This window comes from Lithobates pipiens, unplaced genomic scaffold (assembly GCF_037356315.1).
Source record: "Lithobates pipiens isolate NorthernLeopardFrog02 unplaced genomic scaffold, aLitPip1_a1.2 Scaffold_8, whole genome shotgun sequence".
Lineage (NCBI taxonomy): Eukaryota > Metazoa > Chordata > Amphibia > Anura > Ranidae > Lithobates > Lithobates pipiens.
In genome coordinates this window covers 102,183,185-102,202,643 of record NW_027507903.1, presented here as the reverse complement: position 1 = coordinate 102,202,643, position 19,459 = coordinate 102,183,185, and positions in this window count along the sequence as shown.

The following is a 19,459-nucleotide window of genomic DNA, read 5'->3' as shown; positions in this document are numbered from 1 at the left end:
AAGGCAACAATGGGTGGCCTGAGGAGTCCATATCTAAGGGAGAACAGTCTGGTCCAGAAGTCCAATAGATCAGGAACAGCAGCAGATGACATCTGTGTCCCCAGGCTGTGGTAATACAAGAGCCTGCATCTTCTGTCAGATCAGACTGAACCCAGGCCATCACTCTCTGGACTTCCTTCCATGCTTCCTTCCAGGCTGTGGCTATGGTGTTGGAGGTGTGGCAGAAGGAGGAGGAATATGGTCCAAATCACACAGGTGTTTTTAGTGTCATTTGCCCTTTCACCCCCTTGTTTAGTGTGAGGTAAATTATTTCCTCACACATGAGGCGTTTCCCCTCCTCCATTTCCTGCAGTTTGCAGACAGCCAAGGTGGCAAAGGCCTCTTGATGAGTGGGGTTGGCTTTGAGGGCCACAGAAGCCTCCCAAAGCAGCCTGAGTGCTGACTTCTCCACGTTCCCCCCCTTTCTGGCCCTTTTGGTTGGAAGGCGGAGGGGAGGGATCTGGGATTCTGTCAGGCTCCTAAGCCTGCCCACATCCTGGCTGCCACTAACCCCTGCCTCCTCCTGGCTCCCACATTCCACAGCCACCTCCTGGCTCCCACATTCCACAGCCACCTCCTGGCTGCCACATTCCACACCCTCCTCCTGGCTGAGGTCATCCTGTGTATGAAAAGGTTTTTGATTCATCAATCACATAAAATTGTCAGCTCTTGACTGCTGAAAATTGAATGTTAACGAATAGAAAAGACTATCATTCTGAGCCAAGCATTTTTCATTCTTGTCCCAAATATTTTGGCCACTACTGTCTATTGATATGTAAAACACTTTATAAAAGCAGCAATTAGTGAGCAAAAATCAAGTTAACATCATTAATTTTTAATCCAAAAATATGTAGAACCTGGCTGGCTCAAGCTGGGCTCCTCCAGTTCTTCCTGGCTGGAAGGCCCAGGTTGGGCGTTGGAAGCCTCAGCAGGAGTGGAACAAAGTGTAGAAGGAAGCGTGGAAGGAAGTGGAGAGAGATTCCCTGACCTCAGTCTGGTCTGGCAGAATATGCAGTCTGGAGACATAAACATCATCTGCTGTAGCTCCAGATCTCATGGACTTCTGGACCTTCTTGCGCTCCCTCAGATATGTACTCCTCAGGCCACCAATTTCCGCTTTTAAATAGGTGATGTCTGCCCTGGAGACCACCGGCTTCACCAACTTCAGCAGTTTCTTCATCACTGCCTGCCTCTTTAATTTGTTGCTGTAATGCGGGTGTTTCATTTGCCATAGACAGGGCAGCTCCCTGTACTTGTCTATGAATAGGGGGAGGAAACTGTAGTCATTGAACCCATCCATATTCTCTGCAAGACACAACACAAGACAAACCCTAATGTCAGGCTAAACTCTCCTAATCTTGTCCCAATATAAGCCTCAATCTAGAAGCAGTATAGGCTAGTGATGTACCAAGTTAAAATTGTACCTTCGTTTGAACCATCAGTGTTTCAGTTCCTCCTTCCTCCGCTCACAGATCGTACGTAAGTGTGTTACGTTTTATATACAGTACGCATTCATGTTCCTTCTCGTCTATTCCCTGCCCCTTCTCTTTCGGCACAGTGGGGAGGGCACATGGCGGAGACACAGCAAGTGCATGATAATTCCACTAACGAGGAGGAGGATGAGGAAAGCCCGGAGCCAAAAACGTCCCGATCCCAGAGGAGAAGATTTAAGGACTCAAATATGTCTTTTGTCGAGATGTACGAGATGGTGGACATTGAAGAGGAACAAATATGATGGGAAGTATGGACCTTACCCAAACTCAAATATCAGAAAGGCCAAGATCATGACTAAAGTTATGAAGAGTCTTCAGAAGAGCTTTGGAGTACGACGATCCAAGGATCAACTAAGAAAACACTGGTCAGACCTGAAACTGAGGGAGCACAATCAGTACAGAAGTATCAAGCGTGTTCTTCAAAAAACTAAGTAGTTGTCGTGTGTTCATATTATTATTATTGCTTGCATACTGCTCCATGTGCTTTTATTTAGTGATGTACAGTTTAAAATGGCCACTTTCATGTTCATGGATTCAATCGTTCATAGTAAACATTGTTCGTTCGCCCACTTCAAATGCGATGTTTTTGAAAGTTGCACTTAACTACATTTGTTCATGCCTATTTCTAGTCAAAGGAAGTTTGTTGTCTAGAGGGGTTTGTAACAGAATGAAATGCAAACTTGATTCAGTGTAAAGGAGAGGACACTCAGTAGCTGTTTACACATCTAGACTCAGGTGCACTAGTGTTGGACACCAGAACATTCTTTTTATTAGGGTGTCCCACACACGTGCTCCAGTGGATACTATAGGGGTGTCTCCATCTGTCAAACTTGCACAAAACAGGTAAGTATTCCAGCTTTAGAAAGTCTCTAAAATAATGTTTTCAGCTTTGAATTCTGCCAAAAAAGACAATTGTACGACACCTCCAAGCAATGTTTCATATTCCTATTTCTGCCCTCAAATATCAGTGTGCTAAGTATACCTTTTTTACATTCTCATAGGGGAGAGAAGACTTGGGATGTCTGAGGACACCAGGGACCCCACACCTCCCAAAAAAGAAGAAATCCCAAAAGCACAAGCAGAGGAGGAGCAGGAAGGACAGGTTGTTGAAATTGGTGAAATTGGCACCACAACAGGTTAGTGTCTGAGACCACAGCTTCAGGTAATAGATGTATGCCTGCATTTTTATAACACATGGTGTGATTTTTTTGTTTAATTTTTAGGTGATGTGGATGTTGTGGTAGAAGAATCGCATTTTACCAGTGAAAGTGCCCAGATCCTCATCAGGGAGATAATGGGGTGCAATCGCGATGTAGATAATCTCAAGAAAAACATCAATGAGGTTCAACAAAAAATGAAGAACATCACTGGTGTTTTAGGGAGAATCTGAAACACACAAAATTAGCTAGCATCGATTTTATATTTTAAAAACCATATATAAATTTATATATTTTGACAAAAGCCAAATTTGGAAGATGCACACAGTGCGTCAACATGTGCTATCTCCCATCATGGGGGATCAATGTACGCGTTTTGTGGGTGCAACCCCTTCCTTGCTACTAAAGTGGCTGATTGATTCACAATTTGTGTACATCTTCCAAATTTGGCTTTTCCAGGGGTGACACCCCATGTGATGAAGGCAATATCAACACAGTTTTGACATACTCATGTCTGATATTGTCTTCACTTTTCAAAGTTGAACTTTTTAAGTTCCTCAGTTCTGTATGTTATTCTTTGATACATGCCTGTTTCCTCAAAAACGGCAAATTATATTAATGTTACCAAAAATATTGTTATATACACCAAATATGTTGGTTTGTTGTAAAACCCTTTTATAAACGCACATGTAAATGTGCTTTGAGTAAAAAGTTTAATTATCAACAATGTGTGGCTTCCTTTTTCAAAAGCAGTATTTGTAGTAAAGTTGTTGTTTTCAGTGACAATGGGGGTTATTTACTAAAGGCAAATCCACTTTACACTCCAAGTGCAGTTTCAGTTGGACTTTTGCAGTGCACTTGTAGTTCATAGTGGATTTGCCTTTAGTAAATAACACCCACAGTGTTTTATAATTTTCCCCAATCACGCCATTTTCATGATTCCACACATTTCTGTCATGGTACTGAAAATGAGGAATATTTTTGTCAGTAATGCACTACATACATTAACAACAAAAACAAGGTGTGTGTGTGTGTAGCAGACCCACAACATAATAATAATATAATATTAATATAATATAATATTATCTGAAGAAGAGACTGTCACCTCATCTCGCACAGAAATTAGTTTTGCGCTGTTGAAGAAAAAGGGCCAAAAAATTTAACAAAAAAGGAAACACCTAAATCAAACCCAAGCAGTAAATGAAAACAAATATTATTGCAGCTTGAAAGAGAAATTTATTTAAAAAATGCCTCTCAGACATTGCCTGGCATATCAATGGCCCCCCTACCTGCAAAGTACTCTGTGTATCTGTTTCTGACCTCGCGGGCGCTTTGGAGGGGAAAGCCAGGATGGCCTGCTTCAAGTGCTGTCAGATTGGCATGTTCTGGAAAGTCTTATTCCCAAATAAGCTGCGCTATACTGATCCGATAAATGCTATGTGAAGCAAATGAGTGAATAAATAAAGCATGAAATCAAAAATATTAACAAAGTGCAGACAGGGAAATGCATATACTAATGTTCAAATATTAGTCCATCATCCCATCAACAAAAAATGTTTTGCTTGTAATCTCCAACGTGTTTTAAACACACCACACCGATATAGGAAAAGTGTCATCAGAGTTTGCAGGAAAAAAGAGGACTTCCACCACCAACACTACTGCCGCTTACCAGCTACACTGATCCCATCTCAGAGACCAGATATCGCCAAATCAAAAATGCTTCCTCTGAGTCAGGACTGCATGGAGGGTGTATCCTCTTTAAGCGCTTGGTTCAAGTGGTTAGAAGAATCCTACGGCCACACCGCTTATTCCAATGGTTAGAAAAATCCTACGGCCACACCGCTCATTGCCCAGCACATATAATAACGAAAGGAATCGCCATAGTGTGATATAGTCACGAAATTTAATATAATAAAAAAGATTGCACTTACATCAAGTAGAAAAAACGTTGCTTTGTAAAACAAACAAATTCGCCGGCCGGCTTAGTAACGCTGCCCGTCGCTTCCCCCCTGGAAGACGTTACCTATAACGAAACGGCGTAGGGAGGAGCGACGTACTGACGTCACCGCGATCTACGCTGGACCCGGAAGCGACGGGCAGCGTTACTAAGCCAGCCGGCGAATTTGATTGTTTTACAAAGCAAAGTTTTTTCTACTTGATGTAAGTGCAATCTTTTTTATTATATTAAATTTCGTGACTATATCACACTATGGCGATTCCTTTCGTTATTATATGTGCTGGGCAATGAGCGGTGTGGCCGTAGGATTTTTCTAACCATTGGAATAAGCGGTGTGGCCGTAGGATTCTTCTAACCACTTGAACCAAGCGCTTAAAGAGGATACACCCTCCATGCAGTCCTGACTCAGAGGAAGCGTTTTTGATTTGGCGATATCTGGTCTCTGAGATGGGATCAGTGTAGCTGGTAAGCGGCAGTAGTGTTGGTGGTGGAAGTCCTCTTTTTTCCTGCAAACTCTGATGACACTTTTCCTATATCGGTGTGGTGTGTTTAAAACACGTTGGAGATTACAAGCAAAACATTTTTTGTTGATGGGATGATGGACTAATATTTGAACATTAGTATATGCATTTCCCTGTCTGCACTTTGTTAATATTTTTGATTTCATGCTTTATTTATTCACTCATTTGCTTCACATAGCATTTATCGGATCAGTATAGCGCAGCTTATTTGGGAATAATTATTTGAATTGTGGGTATCTCACGGTTAAAGCTGCTGCTGCGTTTATAATTCACAATTTTTTTTTTTTTTTTTGTTTCATTACTTCACATTAAGTTTACATAGGAACAGCGCTGTATTTTTTAGGTTTTTATTATGTTCTGGAAAGTCTGCCTCAGGCCCAACTGAGGTCACAAAGTTTGGAGAGTACTTTTTAAAAAAATTGTGCAGAATGCAGCAGGCAAGCACTATATGGTTCAGTTTATATTCCGCCATGTGGATGGGTGTCAAAAATAGGCGGAACCGGCTGTCCATTATCCCGAAAGCATTCTCCACCACTCTTCTGGCTCTGGCCAGCTGGTAATTAAAAACCCTATGGTCCGGGGTGAGGGTCCTCATCGTGAATGGCTGCATAAGAATGCCCCCCAGTGCAAACTCTTCATCCACGATGAAGACAAAGGGGAGTCCTTCCACATTCTCCTCTGGAGGTGGCAAGCCCAAACTGCCACTCTGGAGACGCCAGTAGAACTCCGTCTGCACGATCACTCCACCATCCAACATCAGCCCATTTTTCCCCACATCCACATACAGAAACTCGTAGGTAACTGACACCACTGCCAACATCACAATACTATTATGCCCCTTGTAATTATAATAGTAGGACCCAAAGTTGGGGGGGTGGGACAATGCGGACATGTTTCCCATCAATTGCACCTCCACAATTGGGAAAGTCCCAACGAGTGATAAAGTGGGAGGCCACAGTCTGCCATTCCTGTGGCATTGAAGAAAACTGTGGAGTCTCCACAATTTCACCACGAATAAGTCTTTTTACGACGAAACATACGTTAGGTGGCAGACGTGCTGACGTCATCCCTATACAGCGTAGGTTGGACGGGCGATTGCATTCCGGCCGGAATTTTTTATGGGTGTTTTTACTGCTTTCTATGTAAGTGTATTTCTTTAATTTTATTACATTTGTTATACGGAATTATGCTATGGTGAGTCTTCTTTCCATTTCTCTGGAATCCCGAGTACTGCCTTTCTGCTTCACGTGCTTCTGTTGACGTTCCCGGCCTGTTTCATTCAATAAGGGAGCCTACTGTGATCATGGTCTGAGGAGGTGCTGTGGAGATTGACTATGGGCATGAAATTGCTTGCGTTTTGGTAAGCGCATATTTTGTGTGGTGGTGGTCACGATCCTTGGTGTGTTTTGGTTGCACAGAAGATTGAACACTTGGTATTTTTTATTTTATTTTTGCATTATTATTACACTCATATTATCATCAATTTTTTATTATTATCACTAATATATATTTTTTACATTTCATTTTTATTTAAAAATATATAAAAAAAGTAATACGAACAATTCATCAATATATACGAGAATATCAGTATAAAAACAGCGCTTATTTTTATAACAAAAAGTCCTTTGTAGAAGTCGTAATAAACAAAAAAATCACTAGACAGTTCCAAAATGTGCAGATAAAGTGCCTATAGTGATCTAATCAACGTTGTAAGGTGATCAAAGGTGCTGCCAAACTTTCCTCCACCATAAACCGGGAGTGCTTCACCACATGCGATGCGTACCCCCCTCGGGGATTAAACTCACCAGACACTGCTGATAAGATAAGCCTTAAGGAGTGATCACTTCAATGGATATAGTAATATTCATATATATCCCCCTTTAGCGTTGCAGTCACAAGTAGTCCTCCAAGTATATCATAGAAATGAAACAGAATGTATACATAGCATAATACTGTTTTATTTTTTTAAAAGTTTGACACATATCAGCAAAGTCACCCACTTCAATATATGCGTACATTAACAAAGAGTAACATCAGCGTTAAAATCGTGTACTTCACCGAATTATCGATTCCAGAACCATTCACCAGTGTTCCCCTGTATGCACTGGGTATCACTTCCTGGTCCGTGGTTAGCGGTGGAGCGCACACCTCACTTCCGGTAGCGTCGTGTAGGCCACTCCCTGACGCGTTTCGTCACTTCCGACTTCAACCGAGGGCGTTATCATCAATTTTTTATTATTATCACTAATATATATTTTTTACATTTCATTTTTATTGCTACTATTAATCTAATATTTTTAATTTTTCCACGAATTTTTATGAAATTTAGGTATTTATTACGTTTTCACTGTACTATTTTTCATTTATTGGACTTTTTTATCACTTCACTGGGATGTTTCGAATTTCATTATTAAAACTTGTTATTTATAATTCTTTTTATAAATGATGGTATGTTTGATTTATTAGAGAGGTAGATCAACTTTTTTTTCACTACTATTGCAATCAATTAATCACTCATAGGTGTTTATATTTAATTTTATTTATAGTATTTATGTATGTGCGCGGCTTTTTTCTTTTGTTATCTTATTGCGTTTAAGAGTATCTTGTAAAACTGAGCTGCAGCGATTTTTAGTTGTACTAGTGTAGATTTAGGTTTAGCGCGGTATTTATTTTTCTTTTTAATAAACTGTGGAGTCAAACAAGAAAAAAATAGTCATTTTGCACATCAACATAGCAAGCAGATTAGACACAAACATTTTTGGCCACGATCAGTATAATATTTAAAGCCAAAAGTATAAGGTCTCCTTATCAGATTCCTCACCCCATCTGATGGCCCATTGCAAAAAAATTAGGGGGGGGGGGGTGTTTTGGACAGGTAACCCTCTCCACTTCATTGAGAGCTGAATGCATAAATAATGTGTGATATTTTGGCCAGCCCCTCCTTACTTACACTATTGGCAGCCCACTGGACAGGTAAGAAGTGTCATAATCCCCCCCAAAAAAACAATGAACAAATGGAAGCACATTTTTACATTCTGCTGTTGTCAAGATAATAATAGGATAAAAAAAATTTAAACAGTAGCATTTGAAAGTATTGAGGCAGACCCTTGCACTGCATGCTTTGGTGAATTCATCCATAAATCTGACCACAAAAGAGGTAGGTATAGTGTGTATGGGTTTGACAAAGTCAGCAGATAGAGGATTGGTATCAGCTGACTTACCAGTTGGGGGAGGGGGGTTCCTAATGAGTTTGGCCCACCAAAAAAAGCCTCTGGCACTCTGTATTAATTTAAGGACACACATAACATTTGTACATGTAGCACTGACCCCCGAAGGAGCTGCTGGTTTGATTTGGGCCTGCACTCTGCTAATAAACCCCACTAACTTGCCTCAGTCCCTTTGACACAGCTGTGGTGCAATACAATACACTACAATATAATATAACAAAATATACCAGTATTGTCCTCTCAGGATCCACTGGCTCCACCTGCTGGGAGAAAACAATACTCCACACAACGGGGTACTTAACTAAAGTATATTTTACTGTATATATTGGTAAACAGGTGATTACAGCAAGTGTACTGTCATCCCAACACAGAATGACCGGACAATGAATTTTGAAAACAGTTATAAACAATATATATATATATATATATATATATATATATATATATATATATATATATATAGGCGATCCCCCTACTTTTATAGCTATGCGTGAGATCTCACTTAAAGTACTCAGTCTTTAGTCTTCTTGTCTTTGCTAGCAATGATAATTCCTTATAATTTGTAATCCAAGGGTTAAAGTAATTAAAGTTGAGTTAAGGATGATCCAATGTTGCTTCCGTAAATATAATACAATACTTGAGATGTGATAGTAAGTAGGCCTTATGCCTGCCTAGTGTCAGTTGCTACATTCCTCCTCTGTGGGACTAAGGATTCCAGTGAGGCGTTTTATGGCACTGCGTTCTTGACAATTGGAAATTCCGACAACTTTGTCTGACCGTGTGTATGCAACACAAGTTTCGGACAAAATCTGTCAGAAAAAATCAGACGGATTTTGTGGTCGGAATGTCTGACCGTGTGTACAAGGCATTAGTCTCAATGATGAGGGAACTTTTACTAGCCCCAGGTGTATGAGGACAGACCACTGCCAAAGTATCAAAAGTCTTAGCCTTCCCAGCTGCAGAGGGTCAAAGGTCAGTTTGACTGGTAGATAGCCATCATAGGGGAAGGTCTGATTCCCAATACCCCATATCTCTAACTCTTCTAACTTCTTTATTGGAAGGTGCTTTAGGTGCTTGTCATAAAAGTCTCTGTAGAGGGTCACTTGAGCCCCAGTATCCAGGAGGGCGTTGGTGTAGATTCCCTTTACCTGGATGGGGACATCGGGAGAAGGCCCCACTAACTTGGGAGGGAATTTAGGGTTAGTGGCAGGCTTAGCCTGTTCGGTGGCTTGTATTTGCCCTCCTTTCTTGCGGAGGTTCTGATCCGGCTTGATCCTCTGTTGAGCTCTGGGAGTCTGGTGTGCATTGACTCTCCAACGCCGGGTAGCCTGGGTCCAAGGGAGTGGGACATTGGTTGCTCAGAAGCGACAACAGGAGTCCTCTGTGAGGGTTTGGACTTCCGCTGTGGTCTCTTTGCATCATTGGGGTTTTTGGAGCTGGCTAACTTAACAGGGCACTTGGTTGACTTCTTCACCGAGGCCCTCTGTAGTTTTCCGTCGGCTTCTGGTGCTGGGCACACTTGTCGATAATGTCTGGTCCCTCCATAGTTGAAACAAACTTCTTTACTCATTGACCTTTGGCCCGAGGTCTATCAGTAAAATGAAAGGATGTTCAGCGCTGACATATAGACCATAACAAACAATTGAACTGCAAGCTAGCACTCAAGGTCAACTCAAATAATACCTCAAATGAATATGTATAGTGAAACAGTGGACTTTTTATATATTTAGGATATCTCAAGAATTTGCACTGCACTGTTTCACTATACAAGTAGATGAAGTCTGTGGTACTCTTGTCTCTGGGTTGGGATGTCTTGGTGATTTGTGCTATCAATAAAGTCATCATCTCCATTATTTGTGCCATATGAGATTTCAGGGTGGCTATTTCAGAGTTCTGCTCCTCTGACCCCACAGACCTGACTTCAACTACAGATGTAGAGACTGGACGAACAGCAGCTTGCTTGTCATCAAACATGGTCTCTTTTTCTCTCACTACTCTGATGAGATTAGGGTATTTCAGGGACATAACACCCACAGAGGTCTTCAGCTGGAGCCAGACTGGGTCAGAGCGTAGAGCCCCCTTTAGGATTTGTTGTATTCTGGCCTGATCTATGGCGGAGGGCATCATCACATTTTTTAACACAATCTGGTATAGCATCCTATCCAGCCGGCTGATGTATTCCGACAGGCATTCACCTTGACGTTGAAGGGCATGTTCAAATTCATAGATCAGGTCAGCTGCTTTCTCTGTCTGCCCAAGCTCCTCCTGTAACATGGCCAGGTAATCATAAACTGTACAGGTTGTGTTACTAAATCTCAAGTTCCTGATGGCCTCAGCCGTGGCTCCTCGCAAACTCTCACTGATGCGTTGCTTCTTTTGGGCCTCTGGCAGATCCCTCTCTTCTAGGGCCTGCCCTGCATGGCCTGCTCTAGCCATACCTCAAACTCTTCCTCTCCATTTGGCACAGGCTGTTTTCCAGAGAAAACCCTTAGCTTCTGATATCCAGCTTCTACACATACTGGGTTGCTCTTCTGGCATTTTGACACAAAGTCCCCTATGGCTGTAAAGAACTCTGGCCCAATCATGGCCAGTGGCGACTGGGAGGGAACTGTTCCTATAGCTGACTCCGCTTGTGTGGAGCTGATAGGACCCCGTCTGGAACCTTTGGATGTATTATGCAAAACTTTGTCTTGTTGGCCAGTTGCACACTTGTGCCTTTGAAGCTTTCATGTACCCCTTTTTCCATTCCAACAGTGCAGGAGTGCGGGAGGTCCCACGATCTGGTCTAGCAGCAACCACCCACTCCTTTCTGTCTGGGGACAACACCTTCACAACTTGACTGATCTGATCTTCCTCCCAACCCTCTCCAGAGAGCTCAATTGCCACGCCAAAGAAAGTTTACTAAAGTGGATATTAAACACGATGAACAATGTGACAAATATAAACAGTAAATGTCAGTGAATAACAATCAGTATGGATTTGAAAAGAACTGTAAATATAATAATCAACGTAGAGAATATATGTATAAAGACAGGGGTACAATGGGACAAATGTTCAATATTCTCCAAGGTCTATATTGAACACCTTCCCACTGAAGCCTTAGCACCCCCACCAAATTGCAAAGTAATGCTCCTCACATATAATAACACAATGCAATAATTAACCTGTACTCAGGGGCTCCCACTAGGTTGTGATTCAATGTTCCAACTTCAAAGTAGAACCTTGACACTTTGTAGAAGATAATAAAAGTTCCTTGTCTTCAGATATCTTCAGCTAGCCTGTAGTTTTAAACTGCAATATTTGTAATCCAAACAGGGAAACAGAGAGAAAGCAAACTGTAGAATAAGTGATATGCTGGTAGCTGTTACCTGAAGATATAGGGCACTTGTAACACTTTCTCCTTATCAGTGAGTGTAATACAGTACTGACTTTATAGCACAGGAAATAACAAACCCTAGGGTTCAGCTGTATGTGGCCCGTGGTTAAGTAGGATCACTTCTGTAGGACTACAAGTCTCACCAGCAGTCTGTACATAACCTACTCAGCAAATAGTGTACTTTACTGAAATGGGCACTCTCACCACAATAGACCCAGTGGCTGTGAGGCTCCATCCAGACTTCCCTCCTGATGTCTCAGTCTGATGAAAGATGGCGCCTCCAGATAGCTAAAATGCAGGAGATTTCCAGATGTCCTGGCACTGCACACCGATCTGCTTGCTGAGCTGGCAGGGCTGTACTCTGTAGTCCCTCAGAGGCTGGCGATCACGATCCGCGCCATGTAGGCCGCAGCCTTTTGATCACACACACACACATAGACCTCACTGCTGGTTGTTGAATGGCATCCGGAGAGGCCGAAAGCAGGCCACACCTGTCCTTTTATCTGTTTACCCAGAAGGCTGTTCTGTGACTTGGCATTGTGGGTCTGTGACTTGGCATTGTTGGCCAGTAGTTCCCAGACTAATTTAACAACATGAGTCACTTCCTCATCAGACTACATTCCCCACAATGCATATTTGTTTGCTTCTTTAAAGAAAGAAAGATCCTGGTAAAGCTTTAGTGGTCGCTAGAGGGAGCCAAACAATACATTACTTAGCATGATAACTTTGGTAGCAAACCCCTGCACTATATACAGTATATATATATATATATATATATATATATATATATAATGTGTAGAGAGAGGGAGAGAAAGAGAGATAGAGGGAGAGAGAGAGATAAAATTATAAATATACATAATCCTTGTTCTCAGCTGCATAAGGAGCTCAGAGAGCTAGAGGAGACGAAACAGCAGCACAATGGTCTTCACAGTGAACAGCTGAGAAGGGGGGGGGGGGGGTGGCTGAACAAGTCTAGTCATTGGAGGGGAATGGGCTGAACTATATTCCTCTTGAACTATACCAGGGGACATGCCCTCAACATGAGGAGGGTGGGGACCCTCCTGAAAAAGCACTTAGTCTGCATAGGGCCTAAGGCTGATACAAAACCAGAGTCCACACAATTCTGGTCACACCGGTCCATGACATACGGGTTCAGTCCCGATTGCTACAGGAGACCGACCGCTGGGGAGGAAGCTAGATAACTGTACCCCTTACTACCGGAGGACCCGTCACCTATTCCAGGTGGAGCAATCCCCTTCTGTTGTGCACAGTCAGTTATCGGAAGTACTGTTAACCATGGTGGGTTTAAAAGTGTTGATGCCGAGAGTGCAAGGCATTTAAATTTGATGAGTGAATTTCTTAAGGGAGCGGAATCACTGTCACAAACAGTGTGGTGGAAGGAAGTTAATTTTGAGTATAAATCATCACCTAGCTACTCACTTGAAGATTGTCACTTTTATGGACTTTAATCGGATTTTTTTTTCACTTTTTTTCACTTTTTCTGTTTTTTTATAAATTTTTTATTTTATTATTCATCATTTTTTTTACAGTTTATGTTGTTGTCACTATCACATGGAGTCACTTAAATTGTTTTAGTATTTGTTTCATTAGCGCTACTATTTTTTCATTTAAATAAGTTTACAGGTTAAGGTAAATCCCCCAGAATATTATTATTTGAGCATGCGTGAGTTTTTGCGTGTCGGAATTGCATACACACGATTGGAATTTCCGATTTTGCTAGCGGGAATTCGGCCAGCTAAATTCCGATGGAGCATACACACGGTCGTATTTTCTGATGAAAAGCTCTCATCAGTCTTTTGCTGGCCAAAATTCCGATCGTGTGTACGTGGCATTAGATGTTTCATGGCTTTACTGAATCCCAAAGAGAAATACATTCCTAAACATTAGTGAATTGCCATTAAAAGATTATTTTTTTGTTTTTAAATATATGACTGTCAATAGATTTTCAAATATCTGCCAGACATAAGAGTCTGTGTCTCTCTAGCACTTGTCACAAGGCAGTACCACAATGCAATGAAATGAAGATATTTTTACTGAACAGGACTGATTGTGGTTATATTGTTCCCCCTGCTGGAATAAAACTGTTCTACTTTATTTGTACAGATTTATGAAATAATAAAAATGGGCATGCATTTAACCAAACAAGCAGAAAACCAGGCATTTGATTTGTGCTCATTATTCATCTTTCAAAATATTTTTTTACTATGCATCTACATGTGATACACATGTCTGCCGGTGGTTCAGCACATCTTGAAAATCCACCTGTCTGAGGATAGCAATGCAAAAATAAATAAATAAAATAAATCAATGTTCCTGCTCTTGTTTTTGTGTTTCAATAATAACCCTTTTCAATAAAAATATTGAAACAGAAGAAAATAAAACGTACCATTTAGCAGGGAGCATTTTTTCCATAAAATTTTAAAGTGAAATGAAATACTTGCATGTGAAAGTGCACCTGTAAGATGTACTAATGCACTAAAGTAAAATGGACATTTAGAAATAGTAGAAAAAACATTTGCTGTCAAATGATATTTTCCAGCAGCTTTCTTTGTAAAAAAAAGCATCTGGGGTATCTCACTCAAAATCTTTTATCCTTGATCAGGGTCTGCCCTAGATTTTTAGGTGGAAACCCTATGTAAACCAAAAAAAATGTCACGGGGTCACTCCAAAATCCAAACCAGACTCTATTCTGAGCATGCAGGCTGCCAAGGAAAGGGAAAGCTACAAGCACACAACCCTTCTTCTGAACCATGCCAGGATAGTCCCAAATATGCCCTCCCCATGTGAATGGGAAAGGGATTTTTACACATCCCTTAAAAAAGTATATGCTAAATAAACACACATACTCACTGCACATTAACCATTTTATAAAAACAAAACAAAAAAAAAAAAACAGTAGCAAAAAAAAAAAATGTCCCATTAGGTAAATCCATCATCAATGACACCGTCCAGTGATACAAAGCTACCGTACTGTAATTCATGATGAACAATGCCGCAACAACCTAGCGGACAAAAATATGACCCCCACACAGCAATCCTACTCCTGATGGACTCTTGCTGCAACTGTAAGACCCATATAGCGCTGCTGCTTTGCAGGTGCTTCGGTAGTGGTGCCCATTGATTTCAATGGGCAGGGACGGTTGAGGAGCAGTGTATATACCGCTCCTCCACCGCTCCAAAGATGCTGCTTGCAGGACTTTTTCTAACTTCCTGCCAACATTCTGCTCCAGTGTGAAAGCACTCAGGCTTTCACACTGGGACTGCAGGGGAGGCATTTTTGCAGGCGCTTTATAGGCGCTATTTTTAGCCATTTACCGCCTGAAATGTATATGTTTTATCATTCAGTCTAGTATGCTGATCTGAATTGTTCACAGTGAACTAATAATCCTGTGCATAAGCATAATTTCCCCTCTCGTTCCCAATCAGTTACAACAAACAACGATTTGTGACGGTTTATCTTCAATATATCTTTATTTACTATGTTGCCCATGCTATATAAATATGCCCAATATATTTATACGCTAATTAGGCTTATAATTTGAGACATAGGATTCCCATTTTGATTTTAAATCAAAATCTACATCCATCACGATCAGCATTTGCATAGCATAGTATATATTTATATATTGTAGCAGCGTGACATCATGCTACTGTGTAAATTGGTGGTTAATGCCAGGTTTTTGGAGAAGCAAGCACATTAATGACTTAGGTGTGTGCTGGCTTTATAATAGAGCCAGAGTGAGAGCTCAGGGCCCAGATCTTCTGAGGGAGATCAGTGTGTCTTAAGGGAGCCATGTGAGATGCTGTCGAGCATCAGTGGTGTTCAGGTTGGGACAGAGGCCAAAGCCTGAAAGGAATACATGTGGGCAGAGGTGTAGCTTAAAGCTTGTGGGCCCCGATGCAAAAGTTGACCTGGCCCCCCCACTACTTCCAATGTGCGTGCAGATACATCCACTGCAGTGGCTTATGAGTTTAGAGTGAGTTTAATTACCACCTTAATCAGCCACAGAACCTGTGTAATTAATGTGTGTCCTGGATTAAAGGGATGATGTGGCAACCCTACTTGGCAGAGCTCCTTTCCCATCCCAGCACTGTAACAGCATCCCCAACCACACACACACACAACACAGGGCTGAAATCACATTCCTTTACACACAGTCTGTCAGTCTACACAGGGTGTATCTGGCTTTTATGTTTCCTTTCTGACCTGTGAAATTCTTTGGCCGGAACAGCAATGTAGTTGCAGTAGGCAGATACACCCTGTGCAGATCATGGCTAACTGTCTGTGTTGTAAAGGAATGTGATTTCAGCCCTGCAGAGGAGGACCAGTATAGCATGCTGTAAAGGGAAAAGGAGCTCAACAGCCAGGCATAGCATTCAGGATGGAGGGGGGGGGGGGGTCAGGGGGCTTTGGGGTGGGGCAACTTAGATCTGGAAGGGCAAAGCCATGTGACACAAAATCTGGAGCCTGCAGCCCTTTAGGGGCCCCCAAGGAGGTGTTAATGGATTTGTTTTAGCAATTTCTGAAGGTTTCTCTGTCACTGTTGGTAGGTGTTGGGGGAAGGTCACCTTCTGGAGGTGTGTGTCTTTTCCCCAATTGTCAGGGAAGGGGGGTATAAGTAGACATCCCCGGGTACAGAGAATCCCAGCTGGTGACTAGGAGACACTGAGCAGTGCCATACCTCACCAGTGACATCAGTCCCATCTTGGCTACAGGACGGCACTCTTCCCCTCTTGGCTCGCTGAGCTCAGTTACCATTCCTTGTTGCCAGTACACAGCACAGACACTACCCCATCCTGGGCTGTTCTCACCACACGCTCCTCTCCATTCAGGAAATGGCTCACAGCTTCTCCCCAGCCAATGGGAACAGAGGAGTGTGGACCGTGGAAGATAAAGTAGAAGCCCAGTACTGGAGCTTGTTGTGGGGCCCTGGGGCAGATCAGAGCTGAATTTTGGGGAGAATATGATAATATGACAGAGAGGCTGCAGGGGCCCCCTGGAGCTAGGGACGGGGTTGCGATTGTGACCCCTGCAACCCCTTATGCTACGCCCATGCATGTGGGACAAGAAGAAACAGCTAGAGAGCTCTACAAAGATAGTCCAATAGACCTGCTTTTTTTTTTTTGTGACATGGGGTGGACAGATTGGACACTTTTGATACTTTTTATAAAACATTGACATTTTTACAGGGATCAGTGCTATAAATAGCTACTGATTACTGTATAAATGTCACTGGCAGGGAAGGGGTTAACACTAGGGGGCGATCAATGGGTTAAATGTGTTCCCTCACTGTGTGTTCTAACTGTGGGGGATGGGACTGACTGGCAGAGGAGACCGATCGGTGTTTCTATATACTAGGAACACACGATCTGTCTCCTCTCCCCTGACAGGATGTGGATTTTTGTGTTTACACCTACAGATCCACATTCCTGCTCGGCCACGAGCGATCGCGGGTGCCTGGTGGACATTGCGGCTGCTGGGCAGAGCATCAGTCCCTCAGTGAAACGGCAGAGCCATTCTGCCATGGTCAACCGACAGCGGGAGGTCGGCATGTGATTAGTGGCATACCAGGCTTAGTTCGTAGGGTTCAATATTGAGTTGGCCCACCCCTTTGCAGCTATAAAAAATTTTCACTAAAGGGTGTTTTTTCAAATGCATATGGGTTTCCTGAATGACTTGCGACCCCATTTACTGTCTTATTTATGGAACAGACAGAAAGCAAGATTGTATTGGGTTCAAAGACCCATAAAATACCATGCTGCTGTCCATTTGATAACACTATTACTATTACATTATTACTATTAAGCAAAACCTTACTCATAGCCTACGAGTAAGGCTTCACCTGAAATGCTTTAGCGTGTTATTACTGTATCCTGCTATGTAGCCAATAAAGAATTGTCGCAATGGATGTTACCGTGTAGCAGGCTGCATTGTATGAAAGGATTAATGCCAATTTTTTAGATACAAGCTATACCCAAAATGTTTGGTTCTGTAAGCAATTACTACGCTTGTTGAGACTTACTGTTCTTACTTTCAGTAATCACTTTGTATTCTGATATGTAAGACTAGATGTTTAATTTTGTCTCACCTTGGTCTGAGTTTTCTTGGAGGAGAGGTAGGTATTGTATTTGGTTTAACTGTTTTTTTTCAGTTAGGAGTCTATTTCATTTAGGGGTCTATTTATTAAAACATTTGCTGAGACATTCACCCAATAATCACAAATAATACCTGAAATGTGTCTAATATGTGTTGTACAGGATGCCAAGGCTGGCTCCTGGAAAGGTGCTATGTAGCATCTGTATTTGGGTTGCGGTTCCTTTAAGGAAAGTGTGTGAGTAGTCAGGAGGTCACCCGAGAGGAGGAATTCCCGGGATAGCCACATTAAGGAGAGGACTAACTCGCAGACCTCTCTGTGTTCGTAGAGAGGTATTTCGGGTCCTGGAATTTCTGAGGCCCTGAAGTGATATTTGCATGGGAAAAGGGCCTCCACTCCTGACTACAGGGACTCCAGTCCCCACAGTGTTAAGAGCCACAGGACGCAGCACTTAAAACAGGAAGCAGTATTAGTTGTGATTGGGTGTGTGAGTAGGAGTAGAGAGAGAGACTCCTGTTTGGAATGATGCAGTTGTCTGAAAGCTGCCAGATAGCCAGACTGGGTGCTAACTAGGGATGGGCGAATGGTTTGGCCCGAGCATAAGTTTGAGCCAAAATTTTGCTGATTAGACGTTTGACAAACAGCTGAACAAACTGGTCATTTGACTGTTTGTTTGCCCCCCCCGAACCGACCACAATGCATTGCGCCGCTGAATAGTGCATTGCAAGCCCTGATTGGCTGAAGCAGTGAAAGCTTCAGCCAATAAGGGCACAGAGCACTGTCAGAGTCATGATTGGACACTGTCATCATGACTTTATCCAATCATGGCTCATTCCCATCCCACAGTATAAAAGTATTCTTTCAATGACAGCCATTTATAGTGTGATTTTGGTGTGGAGAGAGATGGAACAGGGCTTTCTTCAGTGCTATTAGTTAGTTAGTGTCCTATACTGTGTTATTTTGCTTTAATTGTCAGTGTAGAATATTAGCATAGTGTCAGTCTAGGGATATGGTGAGTGTAGTGAGGAGGACCATCATTCAGTTTTGCACAGTGTGCATCTAGAGTAGGGACAGGTCAGATAGTTTCAGTGTAGTGTAGTGAGACCGTGTCAGTAATCTTTACATGAGTGTATAGCTAGTGAAGGTGCAATTCAGATAGCGTCAGTGTGGTGATGGCTGAAAATTGTCTATTTGATTGCTTTACTGACAGTTGAATGCCATTTACTTCTGTGTGTGTTACTCCCAGTTTAACGCCATATAGTTCTGTGAATCACTATACGTTTGGCACATTACTTTACAGTATATTATAGTGTATCCATGGAGTGTGTCTTTGTAATGTGAGTACTCAAATTAAAGTGCACCAAACACCTCTTTACATTGATTAAAGTGCATCTACGTACAGATTTCAACTTCTTCTTTACATTTGCTTATAAGCACCGCCCCCTCCCTCCCAATAATGTCTGGGAGGACAACAAGGAGAGGCAGAAGTTTCCTTGGCAATGTAAGGGTCCCATTAACAAATGTGTCCACAGGCAAAGGTGGACGTGGTGGTCAGTCCTCAGGCAGGGCATCA